Genomic DNA, 17,050 nt, shown 5'->3' on the forward strand with positions numbered 1-17,050 from the left:
TATGGTACATCAATATAAACTAAGGGTATCCTGATAAAAACCTATGAAATTCAGTGAAAAAATGTTGTTAAAGGGACGTTATGGCTAAGTTGCGCAACTAAAACCTATCAAATTCGGTAAAAAAACCTTGTTAAAGGGACGTTATGGTTCAGCTGCCCTAATAAAAAGCTATCACATTCAGTGCTAAAGCTTTCTTAAAGGAACATTATAGTAACTTTGCACTAATGACAATCTATCCCTATTATGGTTACCAGTAAAAACCGTAAAACCCCACAAATTCACCAGTTATGGTAAGCTAAGCTACCATAACTCGCACCAACACTCTGCACTGCAAGGACTACCACCCATGACATCAAAGATGACATCGCAAATGTCATTGATGACATCACTGATGACATCATATTTCTGGCTCCCTCTTTTTTTGTGCACTGACATATGTAGGCTAGGTGGTTTTCTTCACTAACAGTCAGGAACTTAAAATGCAAAAGGTACTATGTTTGTAGCCCTTACCTTTCTCATATGTTTTTACAGTGCTTTCCTTAGGGTGCAGGCGCATCTTATGATATGTATACATAGGGGAAGAACAAAGCCTGAAACACATCAATCATTTCCGTGCATGAAGTTAATTAGTGAGGTTATGAACGCTGTCTGGTAATACTGCTGGTTTGTTAATTACTTTACTTTCCCTCTACATCCTCGTATTTGTATGCGTTGTAGTCTCGTTATGGTTTGTGTGTAGTAGTACAATTATGCATTAAGGAAGGCATTGTTAGGTACTTATTACATGTTTCACAATATGCAAAACTCTGAAACGAAAGCATTCATCATTTTACTATCCAACATAGAAGGTTTTGAATATTGCACCTCTATGGCGCGAATGCTGCAGAGAATGCCTTCGTGTGTACATTAGTGAGTTCATGTACTGGAAAGAACTCAGTAATGCAATGTTGTTTATACCAATGCAGCGCTTAATTAACTATTTGGCGCATGATAGTTCTTCCAATGATCTCAGATATTTTTCTTCCAACATTTCCACGTGTGGAGGCTGTGCATGAAAATTAAATGCACACTGTGATGTAATCTTTTGATGTCATGGGTGGTAGTCCTTGCAGTGCACATTGGTGGCGCGAGGCAGAGGCGTTGCTGGGGGGGGCTTAGGGGCTATAGCCCCAGGTCTTTTGGTTGAAGCCCCAGATAGAATCTCAGGGGCTTCAACCAAAAGGCTGGCTAGCCCCGAGTTCTGACAGTCCCGACATTAGCCCCGGATCTTTTAAAGACCTAGCAACACCCTGGCGCGAGGTATGGTTGCTCAGCTTACCATAACTGCTGAATTTCTGAGGTTTTTTGGTTTTAATTGTTACCATAATATGGATAGGTTATTATTAGTGAAAGTAGCTATAAAGTCCCTTTAACAATGTTTTTTCACTGAATTTGATAGGTTTTTAGTAGCGCAACTTAGCCATAATGTTGTTTTTTCCCTGAATTTCATAGCTTTTTACCAAGACATTCCTTAATTTGTATAGATGTACCAGATGTATAAATGTACCATACAACATACAGAACCCCCTGGTCCCATGCTGATGACCACAGGGTCTGTGGGCTATGCAACTGTTTGCGGACCTTGGGTAGCATCCAGACTGCCCAAAAGCTCAGGGTTTCTCTTACATTGTTGTAGTGTGCAATAAAGACACTCAACATGTTGAAAGAGCAGCACATGAGTGAATTACAACCAAAAATAAAGTCGGTCTACAAACTCTACACTTAAGAAAGCAACAGTGCAATTCCATATGAAAGGCAACATAATGGAATGCACCAAGAACAAAAATAACCTGTGCCTCCAGCAGAATGACCTCACTGCTGCTTTACACGGAAACTGCAAACCAACTGCCAACAGCACACCTGCAAAGCACTAACAGCGCAACTGAACTACAAACTGGTAAGTGTACTACATTGATTCCTATAACTACGCAGTTAGTTCAGTATGCCACACTAAAAAATAATTTCTTTTTTTTTACACAGAAATGGCTAGCACCCTGGAGCGGCTTGAAGAATGTTTTCCTCGGGATGAAATGAGTGAAGACAGTGATACTATTGGTACACACTGCAGTGTGCAAAGTAAGCCAATGAACAAACATTATTTCACATATACCTGACACATATTCTTTAACAGTAAAGAAAATAAAGGGAATGCCCCAGAAACAGTAAATCATCTACAAGTCCATGAGCATATGGAACAACAAAGTAACAGTGTACAAAATCATCTACTGAGCTTGGAAGAAAAAATGTATCAATTAATTAAAACTTTTGCCGATTTCAAAGATTTTGCACGAAAACATAGGATGGAGAATATTAAATATCACTGCCCCACCTGCACCTGTCCCCTTTCTCCCTGTCCCAGCCAACCATCTCCACAAATTCCCCATTACCAAAGACGTTACAATGATACCTCAATCCCTTCCTCCCCTAATGCCCAACCTCTAGAAAACCCCATTTCTGCTTACTCTTTTCTTTTATAATTTGTATATTTAGTGTGTAAATAAAGTTATATGTATACTGTTGCTGTATGTGTCTGTATTTTATTTTTTAAAACCCCTGTTAGGAGTCCGCAGACAGCGTGACTGTCCGGATTGTCCGTAATTAATCACAATGGAGGTGTCCTACGGACACTGCACCTGTCCGGGCTGTCCGCAATCACAATGGAGGTGCCCATAGAAAACTGCGCCTGTCCGCATGTCTGCAAAGTTGTGACGCACTTTTCATTAGTTCGGGGACCCTATCCCTGTCTGGTAGACACCTGGATGCATGCTCATCCCACCTTTGAGGTCCTACGAACAAGGAGACTGTCCGGAATTCTGTAATTAATTAAAATGGAGGTGTCCTCCGGACACTGCACCTATCCGGGCTGTCCGCAATCAAAATGGAGGTGCCCATAGAACACTGCACCTGTCCCCATGTCCGCAAAGTTATGACGCACCCCTAATTAGTTCGAGGACCCCACCCCTCTCCGGCAGACACCTGCGCACACGCGCATCCCACCTTTGTGGTCCTAAGAACATCGTGCCTGTCCAGCTCTGTCCGCTGCACGTGTGTCGCACTTTTAATTAGTGCAGGGAGCCCACCCTGTCTGACGGCTACCTATGCGCATGCGCACAACGGATCCCGCACAATAAGTGTCCGACGGACATTCGTCCCATTTGTGAACGTCCGCGATGTCACCATGTGATCACACCCACGCTCAGCTTAGACCATTGTCCACAGGCACTGTCCAGGCCCATGAACACCAGAAAAGTGCTTTTTTGAGCAATCCAAGATGTTTTAATGTGAAACTTCACCCTTGCACAGGTCCCAGACCATACTCCTGGCGATCTGGACACTTTTTGGAGCTTTTTGAGCCCGCTTTGGGGTCAGACATTTCAGCAAAGCGTGTGGCTGTCTGTGAAGCACACCGCAGCACCCCTATAGAAGGACACACCCCAGAGCTGCTCCTCATTCTGTTTTTGGATACCAAGGACTACTGAGCACTGCTACAGCTTGCTTTTTGCTGTTTCCTGTGTGCAGATTGCTTCTTCCTGGTTCCTGACACCTTTGGTGATGGCATCCATGGCTGCTCCTACTGCTGCTGCCTCTGCCTCAGCGCCAACCCCACCCCCTCCACCACCACCTTTCCAAGGGCCTGGGGAGGGCAACAGGCATGGTGATGTAGAGAGGGATCAAGAGGAAGACGAGGATGAGGTAGTGGAAGTACCCACTACTGCCGGCCAGCGCGAGTCTTGGGTGTGGAGGCTCTTTACCACCGTTGGAGCGGTACCCAAGGCATGTTCAGGCAAGGAGCACTGCACTGAGTGCAAAACTGTGCTCAGTTGCAGCAAACCTGGCCTGTATTGCTTCGGGACCACCTCCATGTGGTGACACCTGAGGTTGAAACACAAGGCCGCAGCTCGGAGGGTAGTCCCCTTTGGACAAAGTAGTAAGTTGAGTTCCTCTACAAAATCCCCTGTATCTGCTCCTGTCACCACAAGGGACACTCCTGTGGGCAGCAGATCCCTGAACCAGCCTGGCAGGCCATACGCACCGTGGCAAACCCTTACCTTTCCAGGGTCACTGTATTGTGCATGTACTGCCACGTGGTACTCTGCAGGGGGGAGCAATTTCTAAGTGCTTTCAAGGCTTCGGTCCAGGAGCATTAGAAAGAGTGCCCCCTACCTAAGTGAGGCCCGCCCAACATCTTCCTCTCTCAACTTGCCCTTTGTTGTCCCTGTGGTTGGTGCCCCTTCCCTACCCTCACTTCCCTTCCTTTCCTTATGTGTCATGTATAAAAACACCCAAAGAAATACAAAACAAAAACCCCCACCCCAAAAAAAGGCTCTTTTCAGAGCCACCTTTCATAGTTTAAAAATAGAAGTGCCAATAAAGTGGTGCAGGGCCCTGGGCATTCTGAGAAGTCCACGGACGGTCTGCGGGATTGGCACTTTCAAAAACATTGCACTCTTTTCCGGGAGAAACTGGTGGCTCTGAAAAGAGCCGTTTGTGGTGTTTGTTTGTTTTTGGAAGGGTGGAAGAGGCCAACACCTACTGGAAAAATGCTTCCTATACTTGCAAAAAGAGCGGCAATGCATTTTGGATATTTCACAGAAAAAGCTGATTACCAGCATCAGTAAGATAGACTCCATCTCTGCGAAATATGTTCATACTACGAAATGTAATATTTTCATTGTGGAAGAACGACATGCCAACATCTCTCAAAAAGGCGCAAACACCCTTGTTGACATTGTGCCTCACTTTCTCAATTTGAGGACCAAATGAGGAACAGCAATGCTGCATCTGTCTTTGCGCAATGCGAGAAAAAATTACTCAGGAGTTTGGAATCATGTCCATGACTTTCGCAAATTCCTCCATCATCGCGAACTGCAGTGTGATTCTGGTAACATGTCCTAATCTGTTCCCTCCACAATGAATAATAATAATGTCTGGATGATGGTGTGTCTCCAAAGTGGCACAAAGAGGAACCAAATCCAGCCACTTCATTCCACTCACTCCATACCAGTGCACCAGTGCACATCCACATGATGGAATACAAAATGTGCAGCCACTCCACAATGCTTTGTATACACCTGCAACCAATATACCCAAGATTCTCTCAAAATCCCGACACACTGCCTCCTGAAAGACACAGCCATATCCGTAGCCATCTGCACTCCTCTCAGCAAACAGATGTTCTGCCACAGTTGCTGCTTACACACCACACCCAGAACACCTTATTGATCAATCCCTTGTCCTCCAGAGTCTCATTTCTATGCCTGCCAGCCTCAAAAGCCCTGGATGTGGCACATGCGATCCGTGGACTACCGTGGTGCCCGTGGACATATCATGCAATTCACGAGGGTGGGGACAGAAATTTCAACCGGATGTGGCACGTAGCCATTGTCCCTGTTATGGACAGACAGACAGATGATGGGAGACAAATGTGAGTTTGGGATCTCACCGTTTCCTTTATTGGAAAAGGGAGGAGCAAGGCCACAATATATACCTTGGCCACAGATAGTTAGGAAAATTTAAGGTGTAAACTCCTGAGTTTAAGTTCCAGCGCTGGGAAATGGATACATGAGTTAGAGAAAATGACAGGAGGAAACACGTAAGCTATAGGGGACAGTAAAGGTCTCCTGATTGCTATCCTTGGGGAAAGGGCTGATGATGTTTGGACAGGAGCAGGCTATTCTAGTGTTACCCCGGTGAAAACTGCTCATGATGGGGCACCGTTCAATAACTGTAGGGCGGCGGTCTGGAAAGCACTTAGAGTACTGTATCCGGACACTTCAGATATAGGAGCTGAAAAAGATGCAGGAAGGATATGATTCTCTTGTTTAAATTCAAAATTTCCAAGAGCAGTGTGCTTTGGAAACATGGGAGGCTTGGGGGAAATCTATACCTGTATTTTATCATATATTATGTCAAGGGCTGCCAAAATCAGTACAGAATGGTGGGCATGGAAGCAAAGCCATGGTCAGAAATACAGTTCACCATTGCACATTATTGCAGACTTTTGCAAAAGAAGAATTGAAATAAAGTTAATGCTAGAAAAGGTGAAGAGGCAAAGTTAGTGCAGAAGAAACTGTCAAAATGCGCCATCAAAGGGGTGATGTTGACTAGTGGAGACGGATTAGGTTCACAGCAATCAGCGAACATGCTGCAGCTAAATAACCAAAGGCAGTTCGATCAAAATATTAGTGGATTTGCGCCACAGGGAAGGGGATGCTTTCGAGGTAGAGGCTTCCAGAATAATCAAGGAAACTTCCAGAACAATCAAAGTGGGTTTCAAAACACACAGACCGATAGTAAAGGCATGCAGGAGAGGCAAATTAAGAGACCTCCTCCTATATGTTGGACGTGTGGTATGCCAGGGCACCTTGCTCGTATGTGTAGAAGTCAAGGATTTGTGCAGAATGGGCAGTTCTCAAAAGGGGGGACAACAAACCGGCCTGCACTTTCGCAACAGAATGGAGATGGGTTTGCTCAGAATCAAACAGTGCAGCAGGCACAAGCGCCGAGAATGCAAAAAGATTTTGAAACACAGCAGGCAACAATGAATTTGCCACAAGGGCAGTCACAGCGGTCACCAATGGGGATACAGCAGAGCACAAGCGCAGGTCAGTTATTGACTCCTAGGATAGGGGGTGTCACTGTCGAAGGAGGAAATCCTTTCACAGGTACAGGGATGAGAATGTAGCCACAATAGGACAGCTCACTGGGAGACTTGATGTGTTCAATACAATCTGTGACGCCTAATCATCAAGAGGAACCAAGGGTTGACGTCAATATAGGAGGCAAATCTTTTTTGTTTTCAGTAGACACGGATGCAATATACGCTTGTGTATACGAAAGGAAACATTTTTGATGTCTGGAAATGCCATGAATACTCAAGATTTCACAGGAACTACATGCAGAGTTCCTTTTTCTGACACATTGCCAGTCTCTATAGGGGAGGATGTCATGTCTGTGCCATTGTTATATTCAAGGCAGACACCTGTCAATATATTAGGTTGAGATTTACTGACTAAGGTGAACATGACGATTTCATTCACTGATGAAGGCATAGTGTGTTCAACACCAGGAATGCATTATTTAAACATGAGTGAATTTATTATGGCATTTGCAGGGCAAGTGGTCATTCGAGGAGTACCGTTAGAACCAGAGGTTTTTCACTACGGGGTGCACATTCTGTTGACATGGCAGCCAGGTTTAGTAGGCAGGACTATGAGAATACCTGATGAATTCTTATTTAGGCCAAAGATACCTATGGATGAAGAGGAAGGGTGAATCTTTCCTTTAGAATTACAAGCAGCCATAGTGCAAGGAGAAATGGCTTTGCTTAACGGGAATGATCATGACGGTAGACAATGGTGCACAGTGATTGCCATTGGGGAATGTTACAGATTGACTGGCATCACTGATGAGGATATGTTTGAAGATCATCCATCAGATGATGAAGTAGTATTTGATATGAGCATTACTTATTGGGTAAGGGCAATCAAACGTGAGGTTCCTCAAAAAATCATGCTAGCACAGAAACGGTCCATGTATTTTGATGACGACATGGCAAAGTACCACTCTCATTATGGACAATAGGCCCCTATGACGTAGGCCTGCTGAAGGGAGCTGGGGAAGTGAAGATTAAATTGAACCCAGGAGTCATTTTACCTCGAGCATGACAGTATCCCATGTCTCAAGAGGCAGATGAAGGTATTTTGAAGAGAATGGGCCTCATTATGAGTTTGGAGGTAGCCATGAGTTTGGAGGCAGCCATGCCCTTAATAAGGGCATGGCTGCCTCCAAACTCGGGTCCGGGTTTCCTGAATGGGGAAATACCGGGCCATTACGACCTTGAAGGGCCCGGTATTTCCCCATCCAGGGAACCCGGACCCGAACATCCCCATTCCCATTCGATCCCCCATAGGGCTCAATGGGAATGGGGAGAATGCTAACAGCAGGCCCGTTAATGACGGGCCCGTTGTTAGCATGCTGGGCCGCTCGCAGTACCCACTAAGGATGTCTGGTAAAACCAGGCGTCCAGAGTGGGTCCCGCGAGTGGACCTCGTAATGAGGCGGTATGGGGTTACCAGCACCGGCAGCTCTACCGGCACCATTAACCCCATACCGCCAGGGTCCTAATGAGGCCAAATATCTGCTATGATGGAACAGGGCATCTTAGTGACATTAGAGTCACTGTGTAATACCACAATTTATTATTTAAAAAGGGAAAGGGGGGTCATGGTGTTTAATTCAAGATCTAAGACTGATTAACCAGATTGTAGAGGCTGAGTTCCCTCTAGTTCCTAATCCTGCAATGATCTTATGTAATATCCCTGTTGAAGCACGATATTTCACTGTGATTGATTTGAAAAATGTGTTTTTCTCAATCCGATTGCATAAAGACTCACAGATTTAACATAATTTACGTTTAGACAAAGTCGCCTGAAAAGCACTCCTTTACCCCAGGGGTACTGTGAGTCTCCATTGATTTTCAATAGACTCCTACAGATGGACTTAAGTAATATAGATTTGAAAAGTATTGTGTTGCAATACATGGATGACATATTGGTCTGTTTCACCTCAGATGAAGAGTGCAGACGCATTCAACTGATGATTATCCTTGCAGAGAAAGCATATAAAGTAGACAAGGAGAAAGAAATTGCAGTATTGTCAAGAGGAAGTGCTGTACATAGGCCAGATAATTTTGCATGAGGGAAAGAAAGCTACTCCTGAGAGGGCTGAGGCTATTTTGAAAACAGTAAAGCCACTCACGATAAAGCACATGCAAAGATTTTTGGGACTGTGTACCTATGTAAGAGCATGGGTCTTTGATTACAGTTAATACATAAGGCCCTTGTTGCAAGCTCTGAAAAAAGCACAGGTAATTCAGGAAAACATTATTTGGAATGAGGAGATGGAAGAAGGGTTTGATGAGTTAAAAAAGGCAATTTGCACAGCTCCAGTTTTAGGGATTCCCAATTATCCTGAGGAATTCTTTTTGTTCTTGCACACAAATGGTACTTTTATGACAGCTGTACTTACACAGAGAACTACGTTGGGGTACAAGCCCCTTGCATATCACAATGGGATTCTAGAGCCAGTAAAGAGGGGGCACTTTCTGCACGAACAGTCTTTGGCTGCGGCCGCGTTCGCTATTGAGAAGGCTGCCAGTATAGTGATGGGATGTTCCATGACGTTATTTGTTGAACATGCATTGTTTGCTATTTTGGAAAAACCTAAAGGCCCGATGACATCTCAAAGGGCTTCTGCCTACGAGGTAGTCATATCAAATCCGGCAATTAAAATAGTCCAATGCAGAATAGTGAACCCTGTCATGTTTGCAGCAGAACCCCTGGCAGAGGACGAGCATGCACATGACTGCTCGAATTATGAGGAATTCTATGATGAACTCCAAGGGTGAAGGAAAATGCATTGGCAGCTCGAGAGAGATACGCAGACCAGAAAGTAATGGTGTGCAGTGACTCCGCCTATGTGACGTCAACAGTGCACGCAGGGCTAGCACGTTGGAAATAGAGGGGCTACCTCCGCGCGGATGCCACTCCAGTACAGCACGCAGCCTTATTGGAAAGACTCATTAAAGCACTACAACTCCCAGTAGCCATTGCAGTAGTATGCGCAGCACACACTAAAATGGCAGACTTTATTTCACGAGGAAATCAAAAAACAGACGAGGAAGCCAAGCGAGTTGCATGTTCAGAAACTATGATGTCATTTGATACGCCTGATCTGAATGAAAGCAGGATGGTAATGATGAGTGTGTCTGAGTGTTATAATAATTTGTCTAGGACTCAATTAGCAGAGATTCAAGGGGAAGCACCTCAAGATGAGAAAGACTTGTGGACGCGGAGAGGGTGTTCTTTAAACCCCTCTGAAGCATTGTAGCAACAAGACAGCACTGGTAAACCGGTGATGCCTGTAGCCTTATTAAGGGTGGTGTTGGAACTGCTACACTACCCTGTGCACGTTAATGGAGAGAGCCTCGCTGCAACAATTGCAGAGGATTGGTTTGTTCCAAATATAGTAGAACACATTGCATTCTATGTAGTAAATTGTATCGTATGTCAAAAGTTTACTGCTGGGCACACATTGCGCACAATTAGAGGAGTTATTACAGGGCATAATGGACCCTTTCAGCATTTGCATATCGACTATGTCGACATGCTTGCAAGTATGTAATGGATATAGATATATGATCCTAGTGGTATGTCCTTTCTCAAGGTGGATTGAAGCTCGAACGTGTACATACCCAGACTCGACCTGTGCAGCAAAATGTTTAGTACAAGAAGCATTTCCTAGATGGGGAATATGTGAAGTATTAAGATCAGATAATGGCCCTCATTTTGTTAATGAAGTCTTTGAACAAATAAGCTTGTTGCTTAGCATAAAGCACAAGTTTTCATCGGCGTATCACCTGCAAGTGAATGGAACCTGTGAGAGACTCAACAGCTTGCTTAATGAGAGAATAGCCAAATTGAAGTTTACCCTGAAGAAAGGATGGTTGCATTGTCTACCACTGGCATTGTATGCATTGAGAAATCAGCCAGGTTCAGACTACCATCTTACCCCCTACGGGATAGTGACAGGGAGTGGAATGAGGACACCTCATTCACCTCCGTCTAGAACTAGAAGTGATGCCCAGACAACAGCAGAATTGTTAGGAAAGGAGTTACGTGATTATCTTACGTGTATGACTTCAAGTATCTCTGTCATTTCAGATCAGCTCAAGCGAAAGGGGTGTGGGGCAGCACAGAACACAGGAGATGTTACAATAACCGGAATTGAAAAGTTATGTCTTCCCAAACTTTTCACCGGAGATGCATTCCTAAACCGCAACTTCACTAGAAGGTGGCATGAGCCTCGTTTTAATGGCCCCTTCATAGTGGAGGACGTGACACCATCTGCAGTCAAAGTACAAGGCAGACACGCTTGGATCTTCCTTAGGGATGTGAAAATCTATGCTGGAGAACCCCCCACTCCCATCGGAAGCAAACATTGGGAAGAACCACAGCATGTGCAGACTAGATCTATGATAAGAACAAAGGACGCAGAAGCTGTTCAATAAAGATAAACAGTACATTGGTCTGTGGTTCATTTCGGGACACTCTTTTTAGTCACTAACGTTAAGGGAAGTTATTTGTTCTTGAGCCACAGGAATTTGTTGACATTGGACTGAGACATATTTCAGTATTGATCATAAAGGAGAGCATGCCAGATTTGGAGTTGCTTTTCGACGACTGGAAGAGGGAGCAGTTCCCCGATTCCTTTCTCACTCATTTCTTTTTAGAGGTGACTATGATGGTGCCTCATGACAATGTTTAACGGATCGTTCTTGAAGTTTTTCTGTTAATTTTGCACGCATACCCTGCACTTGTGGGGAGAACTGCTAGTGTTCATTTGTTTCTGCAAGAGCCTAAGAATGGCCCAATCGTGAGGAGATTGCTTGAAGCTATCATTGAAAAAAACTCTTCAGCTTCTTGAGTACAGTGGGGAAAACGTGAATGCCCCTGTCAGCGGAAAATGCTCATAGACTGGTCAGTTTGGTGTTCTACTATCTGATTGACAAATGTCTGCATCTTGTTGGGAGACACACTGAAGTCAGAACCTTCCTGAGAGACCCAAGGATAAATGCAGTGCTCAATGAAATACTGAGAGACATCATAATTCAAGTGAAGGGGTACTCTGAGAGAACACTGAGAACTGAATGAGACTTTCAAGGGAGAAGATCCAAAAAAGTCTACTGGTTAAGAAACTTTGTTTCATGCTGAAGGAGAATCTTCATGTCTTCTGGTACAGGCCAATTTGTGGCCTTCACTGTGAACTTTTGTTCATCATCCAATAGCCAGCTGTAGCTGATCAAAGAACTTGTGGAGCTGACTCGCCAGATTCCAGAAGTAGTGCATGGTGTTGCCCGATTAAAAGTTTGTTTTTCCTTCCTTAAAGAGCTAAATGAGCAGCATCAATAGCAACATTATTATGTCAGATCCTGAGAGACGTCCATGTTGTGCAAAAAGCTATTGCTGCAAATGGACGTTTCTGTATGTAATTTATTCATGCATTCTGCTGATAGTGATACTGCTCCCACTTACAGTACATACTGCTTACTATATAGACGTAAATGGAGCAAAGACTCCTGTGCATCTTCCTGTACACAAGGAGGGTACAGATGTGGCAACTACTAGGCAGCCAATACCTTATGTGATTGTTCCTAATCTAGAGAAACACACAAGAGCACCTGGTTCTATGATGGATAAGCCTGGGTTACCTTTTGGAGGGAGATCACATGCTGAGAATATAGCAGACTCCATATGGCCGGCCTTAGCTGCTGCTAAAATGAGGTTTCGGGATAATAAAATACTTTTAGATCGTTCTCCTACACAGATAGTACATGTAAGAACACTCAGTCCACTGACAAATGTTTCTAAAGTTGGTCCATTGAGAGAAACTATGCTGCTGTATTGAATAAAATGGTTAAAGAAACTTGTAAGAAAAGACCAAGATATAAGAGAAGTGCTAGACAGGATGATCATGAGCTGAATGATTACTTGGATGGTACAGCACACTTGGGGAATAACATATGGTATCAGCATATGAAGAAAGTGGGAAGGAGACCTCAAAGGAAGAATGGTTTGTATGTGCACTCCTGCCCTATAGCATGGGGAAATCTAAGATCTTCATAGTAATTGAAATCGACGTCGAGACAGCACATTGTCTATCACACATAGCACTCTGTCGTACAAGATGCCAGTTCATGGGCTGAGATGCCTATCTCAAATGGGCAACTGAATGTACAGATCCAGATGAAGATGACTATATTCAAGATACAAAGACAAGGCTAAGAGCTCATACTAAGAATCATGTGATCAGATACGAAACACCTGGGGTGAAAGGAGCTGGAATCAGATGGGAAGTAAACAAAAGAGTTGAGAGTCCAGGACAATCTGCAGAAGAAATTTGTAGATGGAAGAACAGAGGCCAGGTGCAGATTTGGGGATCAGTGTTATCACAGGATGGATGGCAAGAAGGAGTGGTGATCTGCAGAGCCTGGGTGGTTATTGGTTGTTATCAACCAGATATTGATATAGTGCAGAATGGCTGCGAACTTCTATGTCCAAGACATGCTAAGCTACTGACCTGGGTCAAAGATAGAGGATGAACCTTGTAGATAGTGCCTTTGAAGAGAACAACTCTGTGCTTCAGAAATAATGGCACAAGAAAAGTTGGAGAGAATCAGAACTGTGGCAGAATCTTTGATGTACCAGGAATGAACTTGGAACAGCAGTGATCATGAATCAATATTGGGCTTGTGGATCCAGCGCATATATGAGTCTACCCAAAGATTGGGGAGGACGATGCTCACTAGTGAATGTTCATGTTCCAGCATTGGTGATTCCTAAAAGTGATCTGAACCTTGACAGTTTCCGGAAAGCAGATGCTCACCTGAGGAAGAAGAGATCTGTAGAGCTGATTAATTGAATGAAGAGGGAAAGCTATGTCTCAGCTAAGTCAATAGAAGCTTTTGACTCCATTCCTTATGAGCACAAACTGTTCAGCCAGACTTTGTCGGTATTCACACTGATCTTCATGCTGAGAATCCAGGTTGGAGCAAATACCAAATGGCTGCATATTACCAGATGGGAATTGCTGCAGACAATCAACACTACCATAAAGGGAGTCAATGCTATCAACGAAGAGCTGAGAGCCATAAAACGGATGACTCTTCAGAATAGATATGTCCTGGTCATGATCGCAGCTATGGATGGAGGTGTTTGTTCAAAAATCGGAGAATAATTATGCAGGTTCATACCTTCTCACAATGATGAGAATGGCACCTTGACAGAGGCCATAGAGATGTTTACAAAGCTACACATCCAGATGATAGATGAAGTGGAAGACATTGCTGATGACAGCTGGTCTGGATCTCTCTTTTCTTGGGTTCCACAATGGATGGCAGACATGTTCAAGTTCCTTAGAGCCCTGATCGTGTTGGTGTTGCTCGGATTTTGTGTGATCAAGATAATAATCACACAATGCAAGAAGACTGCAAAGAAAGCCATAGGGAAGAAAATCATGATTGACGTTGAATCAGGATGGAAGTCCAGAGATTTGACAGATGAAGAGATCAGAGACTTTGGGAAGGCCAGCATTCATGAACCTGAGGGAACAAAGTTCCTGTATCCAAAGAACCATAAGAAGTATGTGGGAAAGTAGATTTATTGCAGCTCAAGTGGACAGTGCATGCCCATGACTTGGAACAAGGATGAGCATGTGAAATCAGTTGGATGCCTGAAGGGAGTCATAAAGATATGGATCCCAAAGAAGCATTTCTTCCGACAAGGATGTCTAGATGTGAAGGATGATGGGAGAGGGGTCGATGAATCGCCCAGAGGGGGGAGTGTAGAGATGGAGCTAAGTACCTCCACCTCAACCAGTTTGCCCATATTGCTTATACATTACGAGACATTATGATGGCCATTTAATTGAAATCCCGGAAGAAGCAGGACCAATGAATGGCAAAGAAGAATGGTGAAGTCACACAGAGCCGAACTGACGTACATAGAAGAGATGCAGAGGCTAGAGAATGAAGATATTATATAAGGCATCAAGAAAGTATTGAAGAAAAGTGACATCTTGGGATCAAGATGAAGAAACTTATGCTTCAGGACTAATGAAGATATCAAGTAATTTTACACGTGTACAGATGCAAAGAAACGCAAGCAGACAAAGTATTCTTGAGGCTATCTTTATAGTGAATAGAATGCGGTTTGCGCCAACATATACTTATATATATAGTCAGTAAAAAAACTTTGTTAAAGGGGCGTTATGGTTAAGTTGCGCAACTAAAAACCTATGAAATTCAGTAAAAAACGTTGTTAAATGACGTTATGGTTCCAAGTAAAACCGAAAAACCCTTGATATTCACCAGTTATGGTAAGCTATGCATCCATAACTCGTGCCAACACCCTGTACTGCTAAGACTAACACCCAGGATATCAAAGATGACATCACAAATGTCATTGATGACATCACTGATGACATCACATGTCTAGCTCCCTCTTTTTTTTGTTCACTGACATATGTAAGCCAGGTGGCTTTCTTCACTGTCAGTCAGGAAGTGAAAAAGTAAAAAGTGCTGTATGTGTAGTCCTTACCCTTCTCATATGTTCTTACAATACTTTGCTTAGGGTACAGTTACATCATATGATACATATACATAGTAGAAGAAGGAATCTTGAAACACAAGAATCTTTTCTGTGCATGAAGTTAATTAGTTCAGTTATGAACACTTTCTGGTAATGAAGATTACCCCTGCGAGCTGTGCAGGGAGTATTTATTCTATTAAAGACTAGGAGGCGAGCATTATGCTTCAACTTCTTTGATTTACCACTCTTCAGCAGTTTCATCAAACTCAAAAAACCATAACAAAATACTGAAAACAGTCCGAACAGACTTTTCCTCTTTTGAACTACAATCCCCATAGTCTCTGTAGTCCATCTCACTCCTTGCTCAGCTATGACTACATCCTGTCCCTAAGCTCCTCCTCTCTTTTACTCGCTCTGAAAGTCACACTGGGAACTCCACACTTAGAGCTGCAACAGGCAATGACTTGAACCACTCCAAACGAATGTCGAACTTCCTCGAATCAGGTGACTACCTCCACTAGTCTCTTACTTCAATTGTTCTTCTGCTCCTCTCCTAGGAATAACAGAAAGCAGAAAATCAGGGTGGTGTCCATGTATTGCCGCTAACATCATATTATTATCACATACGATCATTCAATATTATGCTCAATACATCCCTCGGGTGGGAATTTAATGCTCGCCTCCTAGTCTTTAATAGAATTAATACTCCCTGCGCAGCTAGCAGGGGTAATCTTCATTCTATGACAAGACTGGAGGCGAGCATTATGCTTGTTCAAAGCTTCCCAACACTGCGACCGCTAAACCCTCGGTCGGCGTGAAATAAAACTCTTTAAAAGTTTGATCATTCGACCAATCAGCAGCCACCATAATATCTCTAAGAGATACTCCTGTTTTAAAAGCCTTAGATGCCATAGCTCTGCGCACAGAATGCGCCCCATACTTCTCCACATCTATGCCTCCTGCCTGCATGATTTCCTTTACCCATCTGGCTATAGTTGCTGTGGATACACCTTTGTAAGGCTTCCTGCGCACTATTAGCAATTGCTTAGCACCCGCTGCTCTATACTCTGCAGTCCTGCTCTCGTACTCTTTTACGCAGCTTGCTACACACATTTAGGTCTACTCGGAAAATATGGATAGTGAACCGTGGGAGTCCCCGTCTTGGTTCTCCCCACTATTGTAAAGGTTACGCCCTCTGGTCCGAATGACTCCCTATCGACCTCCAGGGCTCTCACGTCTGACACGCGTTTACAAGAGACTAGACACAGAAGCATCGCTAACTTTCCAGACAGTTGTTTCAGCGATGAATATCTATTGCTTAGCATACTCTCTAACAGTTTAAGGACAGACAGCACATCCCAAACCGTCTTATAACGAGGCTCTGGGGGTACTGTAAACTTAACTCCTCTAATAAGCCGAACTACTGCCGGGTGCTCCCCCGCTGGCACACCCTCGATGGGGAAATGCCCCACGGATATGGCTGACCTGTATATTCCTATGGTACGGAACGCCTTCCCGCCTTGCAGTAATTGAGCTTAAAAGTTCAATATCATCACTACAGGTGCAGAAACGGGATGAACACCTCTCCCTCTGCACCAGCTAGTCCACTTGGCCCAAGCCACGTCGTAGCTTCTTCTAATGGATGGGGCCCAGGATTCTGCGATAAGCTGCGTAACCTGTGCCGAAATGCCTGGCAACGGCCAGCGTCTCTTGATATCCTGCACGCGATGAGCGGGAGAGTCCACTTCACTCTCGGAGGATGAAACGACCCAGCTGGGTCCGTGAGCAGGTGTTCTCCTTCTGGGAGAATCCTGGGGAAATCCACTGCTAGCTCCATGAGCGTCGGGAACCATACTTGCGAC

The sequence above is a fragment of the Ambystoma mexicanum genome, chromosome 13 (genome assembly GCF_040938575.1).
Source record: "Ambystoma mexicanum isolate Mex_15411 chromosome 13, UKY_AmexF1_1, whole genome shotgun sequence".
NCBI classification, from domain to species: Eukaryota; Metazoa; Chordata; class Amphibia; order Caudata; family Ambystomatidae; genus Ambystoma; species Ambystoma mexicanum.